This window comes from Hemibagrus wyckioides, linkage group LG15, assembly GCF_019097595.1.
Source record: "Hemibagrus wyckioides isolate EC202008001 linkage group LG15, SWU_Hwy_1.0, whole genome shotgun sequence".
NCBI lineage: Eukaryota > Metazoa > Chordata > Actinopteri > Siluriformes > Bagridae > Hemibagrus > Hemibagrus wyckioides.
In genome coordinates, this window is record NC_080724.1 from 20,054,822 (window position 1) to 20,067,700 (window position 12,879).

General features: G+C 38.3%; 1 protein-coding gene across 2 annotated transcripts in view; it reads left to right on the forward strand.

Annotated features, from left to right (window-relative positions):
- The window catches only part of LOC131366087 (potassium voltage-gated channel subfamily A member 3), a 29,311-nt gene extending 16,446 nt beyond the window's left edge, over positions 1–12,865 (forward strand). The window contains exons 2-3 of one of the 2 annotated variants that reach the window (XM_058410255.1): positions 7,819–7,916; positions 11,547–12,865. The gene's annotated coding sequence lies outside the window, so the exon portion shown is untranslated. Of the gene's footprint in view, positions 1–7,818; positions 8,821–11,546 lie in introns of those variants that run through there. The other variant, XM_058410254.1, reaches the window with a different exon arrangement.
- Positions 12,866–12,879: the final 14 nt, after the last annotated feature.

A 12,879-nucleotide genomic window follows, 5' to 3' on the forward strand; every position in this document is an offset into this window, starting at 1 on the left:
TTAGTGTAGGTGTGTTTATGCAGGTGTGTTAATGCAAGTGGTAGTGTAGGTGTATTAGTGCAGGTGTGTTAGTGCAGGTGTGTTAGTGCAGGTGTGTTAGTGCAGGTGTGTTAGTGTAGGTGTGTTTATGCAGGTGTGTTAGTGCAAGTGGTAGTGTAGGTGTATTAGTGCAGTGTGTTAGTGCAGGTGTATTAGTGCAGGTGTATTAGTGCAGGTGTGTTAGTGCAGGTGTGTTAGTGCAGGTGTGTTTATGCAGGTGTGTTTATGTCTGTGTGTTAGTGCAGGTGTATTAGTGCAGGTGTGTTAGTGCAGGTGTATTAGTGCAGGTGTGTTAGTGCAGGTGTGTTAGTGCAGGTGTGTTAGTGTAGGTGTGTTTATGCAGGTGTGTTTATGTCTGTGTGTTAGTGCAGGTGTATTAGTGCAGGTGTGTTAGTGCAGGTGTATTAGTGCAGGTGTGTTAGTGCAGGTGTGTTAGTGTAGGTGTGTTTATGTCTGTGTGTTAGTGCAGGTGTATTAGTGCAGGTGTGTTAGTGCAGGTGTATTAGTGCAGGTGTGTTAGTGCAGGTGTGTTAGTGTAGGTGTGTTTATGCAGGTGTGTTTATGTCTGTGTATTAGTGTAGGTGTGTTTATGCAGGTGTGTTAGTGCAAGTGGTAGTGTAGGTGTATTAGTGTAGGTGTGTTAGTGTAGGTGTGTTAGTGCAGGTGTGTTAGTGTATGTTTGAGTAGGTCTGTGTGTTAGAGCAGGTGTGTCCATGTAGGTGTGTTAGTACAGGCGTATTAGTGTGTACAAACCCCAGGTGTGTTAATGTGTGTTTATGCAGGTGTGTTATTGTATGTTTGTGTAGGTGTGTTAGAGTGGGTGTGTTAGTGCAGGTGTGTTTGTGTTAGTGTGTGTTAGTGTGTATGTGGTATTTTATGCAGGTGTGTTAGTGAGAGTGTGTGTGTTAGTGAATGTGTGTAGTTGTGCATTCAATTCAATTCAATTTTATTTGTATAGCGCTTTTAACAAAGAGCATTGTCTCAAAGCAGCTTTACATGAGAAACGACATAAGAAAACAACAAACATATAAACAGACAAACAGACAGACAGTCCTAGATGTTATCCCAAGTGAGCAAGCCTGAGGTGACTGAGGTGCATGCAGGTAAAAGCACAGTCATCACACTGGAGTCCTGAGTCTCAGTGAGGCTGTGTGTCTGACTCAGAGTCGATTCAGTTCCATTGCAGAAAGTGACTCAAACTCACTGCCTGTTTAATAGACTCAGAAGTGTACAGCTGCCTTCAGTGTGTGTTAGTGCAGGTTGTTTGAGTGTTAGTGTGTGTTTGTGTTCCTTTTCTGTCACACACTCAGACCTGACGATAACACACTTGTTGAGTTAAAGCAGTTGCTCTTTCATGTGCCTTATTATTTCACACTGCACAACCTTTATGAGGATGATTCAGTCTCGTCCAGAGATCATCATCTAAAACGCTGCCTTACTCATCTGTGAAACCTGGATCATGACAATAAGATGATAACAGAGTGTAACTCCTGCCATTAGTGTGTATTACACACACCTGATAAACTTCCTGTGATCTGATCAGTAAGCACGGTGTGTTAGAGTGAGTTAGACGAGTGTGTTGTTGTGTGTAAATGCATTAAATGTGCTGTGTTTAAGTGAAACTGAAGACCAACAGCAGCAGGGATGACAGTCCAGCAGGAGAAAAAACAAAGCCAAATTTATAGATTGATTATTATTTAAAGAAAACCACATAACACCTGGAGCTTGTTAAACCACGGGCTGTGTTCCAAATTGCATGAATATTAAACCATATGCTACGTCCCAAACCACAGTGCTTGCTAGTGTGGATGATATATCAGGTTGTTATCCAGATATCAGATTTATCCATTTGTTGTAAAAATCTGTCCCTAAAGTGAGTGTGAGTGAGCGGGTGAGAAAAGTAATAACTGTGTTTTAAACATAAGACTACTTGTCAGTTTTTGCTTAAACTCTGTAGGTGTTTTCACTCCAAGCTTAGCCCCAGGTAAAGGACATGTTATTTAGAAGTGACATCAGCATGGTTTTTCCCCCAGAGGTGAAACAATGTGTAAAATGCAGCAGTGGTAGCTCAAGTGGTTAAGGCTCTGGGTCGTTGACTGGAAAATCAGGATTCAAGCCCCAACACCGCCAAGCTGCCACCATTGGGTCCTTGAGCAAGGCCCTTAACCCTACCTGCTCCAAGGGCGCTGTATAAAGGCTGACCCTGCACTCTGACCCAAACCCAAAGGATGGGACATGCGAAGAAAGAATTTCACTGTGCAGTATAGTGTATATATGACAAATAAAGACAATTTAACTTAAACGTCACAGAAGCTCTGTGTGTTGTATACACAGCAGTAGCTGCATTTGAGAGAAGTATAAAAAAAGATCTCAAATAATGATGGAAAATGTGTCAGTTTTTACAGCTATGGCTACAAAACTGCATGGTAGTCAGAAATAATACTGAAAAGAGTGTTTAAGTGGGATGTGGTAGCTTAGTGATTAAAAGGTTGTACGTTTGAATCCCAGGTCTACTAACCAGTCACTGCTGGGCCCCTGAGTAAGGCCCTTAACCCTCAGTTGTATAAAATGAGATAAATTGTAATTTGCTTTCAGTAAGGGTGACTGCAGAAGCTGGACATTAATGAAGGCCTGGTTAACTATGTGACACACTTAAAAAGGATTTACACTGCAACGTTCTTCCTCACCGATGTCAAAGAAAGCATGAGACGAGCCGTTATTTAAAGTGGTCCTTATACAGTCCTTATACAGTGACTTTTACATTTATTTCATTTTGCTCAGGAATGGCAGCAATGGCAGCTTGGTGGACCTGGGATTCTTAAGCACTAACCTACCACATCATAACCCAGGCTTGTGTGTACTCACAGTTTATAATTCCCCAGGAAACTATTTTACCTGAGCAATATAAACATAAGCGATCACTTACTTTAACATAAGTGATCAGACTTTAACATTACAGTGAATTGTGTTTTCAGGTTAAAATTATGAGAAAGTCTGTGCCTGTAACTGCAACAACTCAGTATTTTAGTCAGAGCTGACGGGTTCGAATCGGCAGGAACTTTCAAAATACCCGTGTGATGCGCAAGATTCGTCTTATGAAATCATGTCTGAAAATAGTACAGCAAAAAACCAGCCTCTGAGCATCTGGTGTGACTTTACTCACGGAAATGACAGAAATTCAGATTTGTGTGATGTGATATCATCACGTCTGCATGCGGTACAGCCAAGTTAGTTTCATTCCTTGGAACTACCATCAGAGATACTGTTATAGAAAATGAATCAACATCTCTGTGCTATCTCATTTCTTAGATACTGTCTGCCCATGTACTGCTTTGGTGGTAATTTATAGGTTTTGTATTCTTTCTAAAAGTAGCTGTAATCGAAGCTCTTAAAACACATTTCAGTCTGGAATGGAGATTTAAAATAAATAAATAAATAAATAAAGCTAAGGTATCATATGGCACATCTGTCAGCTTGCATCAGCAAAGAATTAGTATAGTTATACAGGTAATAGGCCACATTACAGGGGGAAAAATGATTTATCTGAAATGATTTATCTTGGTCTCATTTTTTTTTTTACATCACGGAAACCTGGCATTTTAACAGGGGTGTGTAGACTTTGTACAGTATATCCACTGTATAATGTAGGAGAATGTTGGACATGGAGCTGCCAGGCAGGAGGCAAAGAGGAAGGCCAAAGAGGAGGTATATGGATGTAATAAATGAAGGTATGAAGCTGGTGGGTGCAAGTGTTGAGGATGCAGAAGATTGGGATAGGTGGAGAGAGTATAATGAATTCAGAAACTACACTGAACTAATAGTTCCCCATAAGCCCTTGGTTGCTGTTGTAGAAAGGATATTATTTAGTTACATTTATATTATTTACTGTCCGGTGTCACCCAAATGAGGATGAGGTTCCCTTCTGAGCCAAGGTTTCTTCCTCATAATCATCACCAGGAGTTTTTCCTCACCACCGTCGCCACAGGCTTGCTCATTAGGGATAAAATAGTAACTGTAAACTTTATATATATATATTCCTTCTCTGTTTCTCTGCTTCTGTAAAGCTGCTTCGAGACAATGCCCATTGTTAAAAGCGCTATTCAAATAAATTGAATTGCATTAAATTGAATTGATATGATTATTAAACATCAATATGTGCAGGATGACTGGGTGAGCTCACCTTTTATTGACTTTGTTCTGGCTCTAATAGCTTTATTTATTCCCCTCACTTCACCTTCATCTGACTTTGCTGTGCTCACTGACCGTCAAGAATTGATCTGTGGCGCCACCGTGTGGTTTCAGCTGACAAAAACACACTTTCAATCTCTCCACTAAATTACAGCAGAAATGACAAAAAGAGGAAAAATATGGCATTATTTTCTAAATATATGACAGAACACGATCAACATGTATCTAGGTGAAAGATTTTGGTTTCTAATGAGGATTTATCACACAAATATCCATGTTCAATAACCTGTCTCTTGCTATGAAGCAAAATCATCACTAATTATGAATATTTTATAAATATTCATGAATAAATATTTTATCTATTTAAATGTAGGAATTTTTCATATATTTCATATTTTGTAGGCATATTTCAAATATTTAATGTGTGTAGAAGTTGAATCCAGTGCTAATGTGTAATTATTTTGATGAATATATGTATAATTTATGTATAATTTATTTAATTCTGGAAAAATATGTCAATTGCAATGCCATTGCTTTACAATGGTTAACAACAACAACAACAAAAAAAGACAAGATCATATGCTTCACATATCTATTCCAGAGATCTGGTTTAATATTTAAAAATCTAATTTCTGTGCTCTTGAAGCTCTAAATTTTTTTTTGAAGGGATAAATATTAGAGATAAATAGTAACTTAATATTAAACTATATAATCTGTATTCTATTTTTCTACATTTCTGTAAAGCTGCTTTAAGACAATGTCTATTGTTAAAAGCACAATACAAATAAATTGAATTCAAGGATAATACACAGCAATGTCTTAAACATAAACATGTCATAAACAATCTCACAGGAAAAATGTGAAAAATCCATGGCATGTTATTGTGAAATGTAGGCCATGTTGTGTTGGGCATTACAAGCCGTTTCTGCATGAATGATTCGCCTTTGGTCTCTTAATGGTGTTTCCAGTAACATACTCATACCGCTTTCTCTGATATACACACATCATACACACTCGGCCACTCCTTAAAACCCTCCCAGGAGGCACAGGGGCACTTTCATACGCTTGATAATCGCTGTGCTGCATCACTTCCTCACTATTTCATCCACTGATCTTTTGTTAGTGCATTAAGATCTTACAGGATCATTTTCTAATAGTCTTTTTAATGCCCCCTTGATGAGTGTCCCCTGTCCGTTCTTCTCTTTGTTAGATTGGATTGAATGTATTTGGTAAATTATGATCTCAGTTGACTGTGTTATTGTTTATAAGGCACTGAACATGTTTGTAAAAATGTACAACAAATGTTGCTGTGTGGTAAAAATGTTGGTATGTATTATAGCTTGTCTTGGTAAATGTGGGTTTTTTGATAGATATTGATGCTGCTGTTCCTAAATGTTGGCACTGTCGCTGTAAATGTTGGCAGTGTTGTTGGTAAATGTTGATGGTGTAGTGTTGGTAAATGTTGTAGTGTTGGTAAATGTTGGTAGTGTTGGTAAATGTTGTAATGTTGATGGTAAATGTTGTAGTGTTGGTGGTAAATGTTGTAGTGTTGGTGGTAAATGTTGGCGGTGTTGGTGGTAAATGTTGTAGTGTTGGTGGTAAATGTTGGCGGTGTTGGTAAATGTTGTAGTGTTGGTGGTAAATGTTGTAGTGTTGGTGGTAAATGTTGTAGTATTGGTGGTAAATGTTGTAGTGTTGGTGGTAAATGTTGGCGGTGTTGGTAAATGTTGTAGTGTTACTGGTAAATGTTGTAGTGTTGGTGGTAAATGTTGTAATGTTGGTGGTAAATGTTGTAGTGTTACTGGTAAATGTTGTAGTGTTGGTGGTAAATGTTGTAATGTTGGTGGTAAATGTTGTAGTGTTACTGGTAAATGTTGTAGTGTTGGTGGTAAATGTTGTAGTGTTGGTGGTAAATGTTGTAGTGTTGGTGGTAAATGTTGTAGTATTGGTGGTAAATGTTGTAGTGTTGGTGGTAAATGTTGTAGTGTTACTGGTAAATGTTGTAGTGTTGGTGGTAAATGTTGTAGTGTTGGTGGTAGATGTTGTAGTATTGGTGGTAAATGTTGTAGTATTGGTGGTAAATGTTGTAGTATTGGTGGTAAATGTTGTAGTGTTGGTGGTAAATGTTGTAGTATTGGTGGTAAATGTTGTAGTGTTGGTGGTAAATGTAGTGTTACTGGTAAATGTTGTAGTGTTGGTGGTAAATGTTGTAATGTTGGTGGTAAATGTTGTAGTGTTGGTGGTAAATGTTGTAATGTTGGTGGTAAATGTTGTAGTGTTACTGGTAAATGTTGTAGTGTTGGTGGTAAATGTTGTAATGTTGGTGGTAAATGTTGTAGAGTTACTGGTAAATGTTGTAGTGTTGGTGGTAAATGTTGTAATGTTGGTGGTAAATGTTGTAATGTTGGTGGTAAATGTTGTAGTGTTGGTGGTAAATGTTGTAGTATTGGTGGTAAATGTTGTAGTGTTACTGGTAAATGTTGTAGTGTTGGTGGTAAATGTTGTAGTGTTACTGGTAAATGTTGTAGTGTTGGTGGTAAATGTTGTAGTGTTGGTGGTAAATGTTGTAGTATTGGTGGTAAATGTTGTAGTGTTGGTGGTAAATGTTGTAGTGTTACTGGTAAATGTTGTAGTGTTACTGGTAAATGTTGTAGTGTTGGTGGTAAATGTTGTAGTGTTGGTGGTAAATGTTGTAGTATTGGTGGTAAATGTTGTAGTGTTACTGGTAAATGTTGTAGTGTTGGTGGTAAATGTTGTAGTATTGGTGGTAAATGTTGTAGTGTTACTGGTAAATGTTGTAGTGTTGGTGGTAAATGGAATAAGACATCTGGGTCAGGATGAGCTATGATACACTGCCCCCTGGAGCAGAGAGGGTTAATGACCTTGCTCCAGGCTCAACAGTGGCTGATGGGGTTTGAACCCTCAATATTCTGATCAGAGCCTCTGTTGAGGCTTCATTGCCCATGTTAACCAGTGTATGCATTTTTGGTGAATTTTGGTTCAGTTATTAGTCAGTATTTTTTTTGTCCTTGTTATTTCCACTATTATTAGCAGTTTGCCTGATGCCTAATGACTAATGACTATGAGGACTGTAGTTGGCACAATTCTTACACAATTGACACTGTGATATTCATGTTTTTGTCACAGGATTCTCGGCCACTCTTCTTGTGCAATCTTCTTGGCCAACGCTTTTGTTTTGCAGCAGCTTGCTTCAGCTTAAAATATGTGTAATCATCTCTAAGATGTGTGTATGTTTTTGTTGGTAAAAGGGAAAAATGATGATGTATGATCAGCTCATGCTGCTAATCAATCTTTTTACACTAATCAGTGGTAATTATAAGCACGACACCATCTGCTTTTAAAGTGCTGTGACAATGCAGTGTATTATTACAGCCTTCATTTTTATTAGGTGCACTTGCTGTGTGTGTGTGTGTGTGTGTGTTGCATGGCAGGTTTTATATTATCCTTTGCTTTAGAATAAATGCTACATAAATGCTAAGTTCAGAATTATTATTATTATTGTTATTATTATTATTATTTTTATCATTATAATTATTATTATTGAAACCCTATTTTGTATTTTATTTACAGTGCTAAGGAACAGCCAGGAAAGGGAAGAAGACTTCATTAGCCACATGGAGGGATTTTTGGACCGATCGCTTGATCTTTTAGCCCTAATGGAGGAGGAGGTGCCTTCAAATCTGCCCTAGGCTGGACTTTTTTTTCACAATTTTGCTCTTGACCTTTACTTCAGACTTTTGGCTTAGCCTTTAACCCTGATCTTTTAGCCTTGGTTGGTTAGTAATAGATTTTTAGCCCTTCACATAGCTTCATGCCCTTCTGTATTTGCCCTAGATTTCACACTACATAATTGGCCAAGCCTAATCCTGAACATTTGCCTTACATTATTATTCCAAAACATTATCCCTGATGTTTGCTCTAGCATTTTGACCTGGATATGTGCCCTAGGCTTTTGCCCCAGGGCATTTATTCTAGATCTTTTTTTTTTTTTTTTTGCACTAGCCCTAGCCATTGTTTCGCATGTAGCTGTCGTCTCGTCTTGACTTTTTCCTTTAGGCATTTGCCCTGGCGCTTTGCCCTTGGACATTTGCTTCGGACTTTTGCCCTAGATGCTGATCCCAGATGCTGACTTTGGCCCACGGATGCTTGCTGTAGCCTTTTGCACCAGACTTATGCCCTCAAATCTTTACCCTTACTGCAATACTTGACTTTCTTCATTCTACATTTCTCTTCTCTCCTTCGTTCTCTCAATTTCAGACTGTTACTTTAAGTGTGTGTGTGTGTTGTTCCTGCTGCTATACGTGTAAAGCCTCACAAAAGTGCCCCTTCTTGCCCTCCTCCCTGTTTGTGTGCTGCGGGAGGAGGGCGAACGCTAGTTATGCTAATTCCATCCCTTCTCATGCGCTGTCAGGATGTGATGTCATCATTGACGTGGCTGTATAAAATGGATAGATGTAAACACAGCTGGTTTCTGTGTGTGCTTGAGTCTGTATGGTTCGAGCGAGGACTGTTGCATATATTCCATCATTTATTAAACACTAAAACAAAAATAAAATGCTTCGATCTACCAGATTGATAGCAGAACGCAGTATGGTGTTGCACGAGTGACTGAAAGCAGTAGCTGATAACGAGAAAACGCATATCTAATGCTGCTTCGAAGTTAGCAGCGACATTAGCATCAGCATTATCACTGGATAGCGCTAGTAAAGGATAGCACTGTGTCTACATGTAGCTGAGTGAAGAATCCGGCTTCATTCAAAAAGAAATGGCCTAAATAAGACTATAGCTAGCGTTGTTGTTAGCTATATTGTTAAACTAAATATGCGAATCGATTACCACAGGTTTATTTTATGTAGGTATATTTTCTGTTTCTTTTTCACTTCTTCAGCTGAAGCTATGCAGATTATTCTGGATTTAATTACGCATTAGTAAGCTAACATGGACCAGCTAATTAGTAAGCTTAGGTGATTAGCTGGCATTGTGTAGCTAGCCAAACAAACTAGCATCACATTTGTGATAAGCTGACCAAATCACAAAATACTTCTTGTTTGGCTTGTAAATTAGTTTCATGCTGTTTCTATTAGCAAACTATCCCATTAAGGGTATTAGCGGTTAGCGTCTATTTGTAAAAAAAAATATGAATCTCCTGATTGTAAAATTTAAATCTAAATACTTTTATGGTAACTTAATGCTTAATATCAGACTTTCATTCCCAAAATTCAGATAGAGGAGGAGTTTTCAGGTGCTAAGCAGTTTTGTAGATGTTTGTCAGTGTTGTATTTTTTTTAACAACAACAAGAAACAAGCTGAGGAAAACGATGTATTAGTGTTTGATTGCTGGTGAAATAAAAATATCTAATAAGGCCGTACTGTATGATCCAAACATGTTGTACATAAAGAAACATGATGCAAATAACAGCCAGAGGTTTTTATTTAGATGTTTGATAAATCCCATGCTGAGGTACACAGTGAAACACATTCCGGAACTTTCCGTGTCCTTGGGAGAAATCTGCTAACAGAGTGGAGCTCAGCTGCAGTGACCTAATTTTCTTCACCTTCAGGTGGACTGCAGTGGTTTTTTCTTTTTCTTTCTTTTAAATACAACGCTGAGTGTATTGCACACACACACACACACACACACACATGCAAAACTTGTATGCTGCAGTATCCTTGGTCCTGCGACAGGTTTTTTTTTTTTATTGTCTTTTATGGGACTGCAGAAAGGAACACGGTGCAGTGAGAGTGATGTGGGTCATCTCTCTCTCTCTCTCTCTCTCTCTCTCTCTCTCTCACACACACACACACACACACACACAAATCAGCAATATCAATTCTACAGCAATTGCTACACGTTTTTCCTCACAAGTCATTTAGCTGGAGATTTTTCCTAACCTATTTACTTCAGCTTTTTATATTTAGCATCTACTTTTCGCTTTCTTCCTTACTTTGCCTTTTGCCTTAGCCTCCATGCTTCAACTTTTCTCTTGAGCTTTTTTGTTTTAGTTTCTAGTTTCTTCACCTTTTTTATGTAGCCTTTGGGATTTTTCCTTTAGCTTTTCTATTTAGCGCCTCTTTTTTAGATTTTTGCCTCAGCTGTTTTTTCCCCACTAGTCATTTTGCTTTAGCATTTGGTTCAGGTTTTGCACTAGCCTTCTTGTTTAGCCTTCTTCTCTCTCTCTCTCTCTCTCTCTCTCTCTCTCTCTCTCTTTCTCTGTTTGTTTTTTTCCACCGGCTTTTTCCTTAACCTTTAACTTTTCTCTCTTTCCTCTTTTTCCTTTAGTGATTTTTCTCTTTAGCTTTTTCGTGTAGCATTTTCTTTTCTTTTTTTAAATTGCCTCAGCTTTTTTTCCACTAGTTATTTTGCCTCATGTTCTCTTTCTCTCTCTCTCTCTCTTTTCCTTAAGGCTTTATTCTTAACCTTTAACTTTTATCTGTTCGCCTTTCTTGCCTTACTTTTTCCACTATTTTTTGCTTCAGTTATATCTCTAGGCATTCTTGTCCATATATTTTTTTGTTTTTAAATATAGCACTTTCTTGTCTTTGCTTCTTGCTTCAGTTTTTCTTCTTAGATTTTATCTTTACTTTTTTCACCCCTAGCGTATTAGCTTTCGATTTTTTCCCATTAAATTGAACTTTTCTCATTAGCCTTTCCCCTAGCATTTTGAGCTTTTTGTTTTAACTCATTTCCCGGTATTTTTTACTTTCTTTTCCCTTTCTTTTATTCTCTAAGTATTCTTTAGCTTCATTTGCATTACCATAGACCTTTCTTTACTGGCTTTTTTTTCCTTTGACATTTTTTTCCAGAAACGTTGCTTATTCGTGTAGCCTTTTTTGACACCAGTGATTCAACCAAAAGCAATATTTGCTGCAAACTCCAGCAGTAATAATGCTGCTGACATGTTCATTGCTTACGAAGGTGCAAAAAGGAACTGCTAAAGTTGCATATTAGCATGTGGAGGATTGTGGTGACTCGTATCTATTTCGTCTCGTGTGCAGGAAAACTCAGGTGTTCTCATGACGTTAATGCATACTCGCGATTTTATAAACCCACGCATCCAGGCCCAAAGGATTTATGTTGCACTATGAAGAGCGGATTGTTTTAGTTTAATAAACATGATAAATCGTGAAAAAAAGCAGTGTATCAGATGCAGAATTGATAATTGGTCCTCGTGCTACTTTAGTAAAATATCTAAGGAGAGAAACTCTGAGCTGATGGATCTGATTTTTATTGGATTTTAAATACATACAGAAATGTTCTTCGAATTCAGTTTGATTATTTTTTTATTTTGTTTCTGCAGAAAATCTGTCCTGATTTGAGCTACCCGTCTGAGAGAAGCCTAATCGACTACATTAACTCCTTACCTCCTTACATTTAATTGAATCAGATATGGGTAAATATGTAAATCATGAACACACACACACACACCGAACCCTATTTTCTTCCAAATTTATACTCGTCCCCATCACCATCCCCCTTCCGTCCTCCATATAACATAAACACATAAAACCAGGTGGATGGAAACCACGTCCAGCATCCAACTGAGACAAAAATCTGTCATCCTGATCCTGAGGAAATGATGTCACAGGGTTTTCCTGATACTGACATGGCTGACTCATCTGCCTCGGATCCTCCAGTGCATGAAATATCACGCTGTCTTTCCAGAAGGATTTTCAGGCTTGTCACATTGAGGTTCGTCCGTGATGTTTCCGGCGCTCTCGCCCACTTCCTGCCAGGATTTGACAGAGGAGTCGGAGGAATAAATCCCAACCCACACGCTGCTTCGGTGTTTCAGGTTCTTCTGACAATTTGAAAAGATAACCATGCCAAAACCATGCTTCTGAAATTCACAGCTTCTAATTTATCACAGACCTAAAGAAATCTTATGGGTATTTAACATTGCATCATTCATTATGTGCTAATAAGCGGGAAAGGGCATTCAGGAAAGACAGAGGGATGGGCCAGGGGGCAATAAAAACAGTTCAGATGCAGATATATATTTAATAGTTATATATTTTGTGAGTTCGATTCCTATCTCCACTCTGTGTATGTAGATTTTGCATGTTTTCCCTGCGCTTCAAGGGTTCTCCAGTTTCCTAATCAGTCAAAAGAATGTGGATGTGTGTGTGAGTGTGTGTGTGAAATTGTGCCCTGTGATTGGTTGGCACCCAAAAGAGAGTAAGAGATAGAAAAAGACAGAGAGAGAGTGGTAGAGAGAGTGTGTGTATATTTATAGATATACTATAGATAGTATAAGAACTAGCTAGTCTGTTATTTGGAATGATTCTGAATTAAAAGATTTTTAAATTAACATTTTGACATTAAACTTCATTTTCATTTAAAGACATGGTATGTGAAGGTTGAAGAGGAAGAACTGGAGTGTTCTGCACTGAGCCCTGACTCTGACTCAACCCCACTGAACACCTCTGGGATGAACTGGAACACTGACTGAACCCCAGACCTCCTCACTCTTACATCAGTGTCTGATCTCACTAATGCTCTTGTAGATGACTGATCACAAATCCCTACAATTATGCTATAACCTCTAGTGGAAAACCTTCCCAGAAGAAGAGTTGAGCTTGGAATGGGATGTTCAACAAGCACATATGGGTGTGATGGTCAGGGGTGCACAT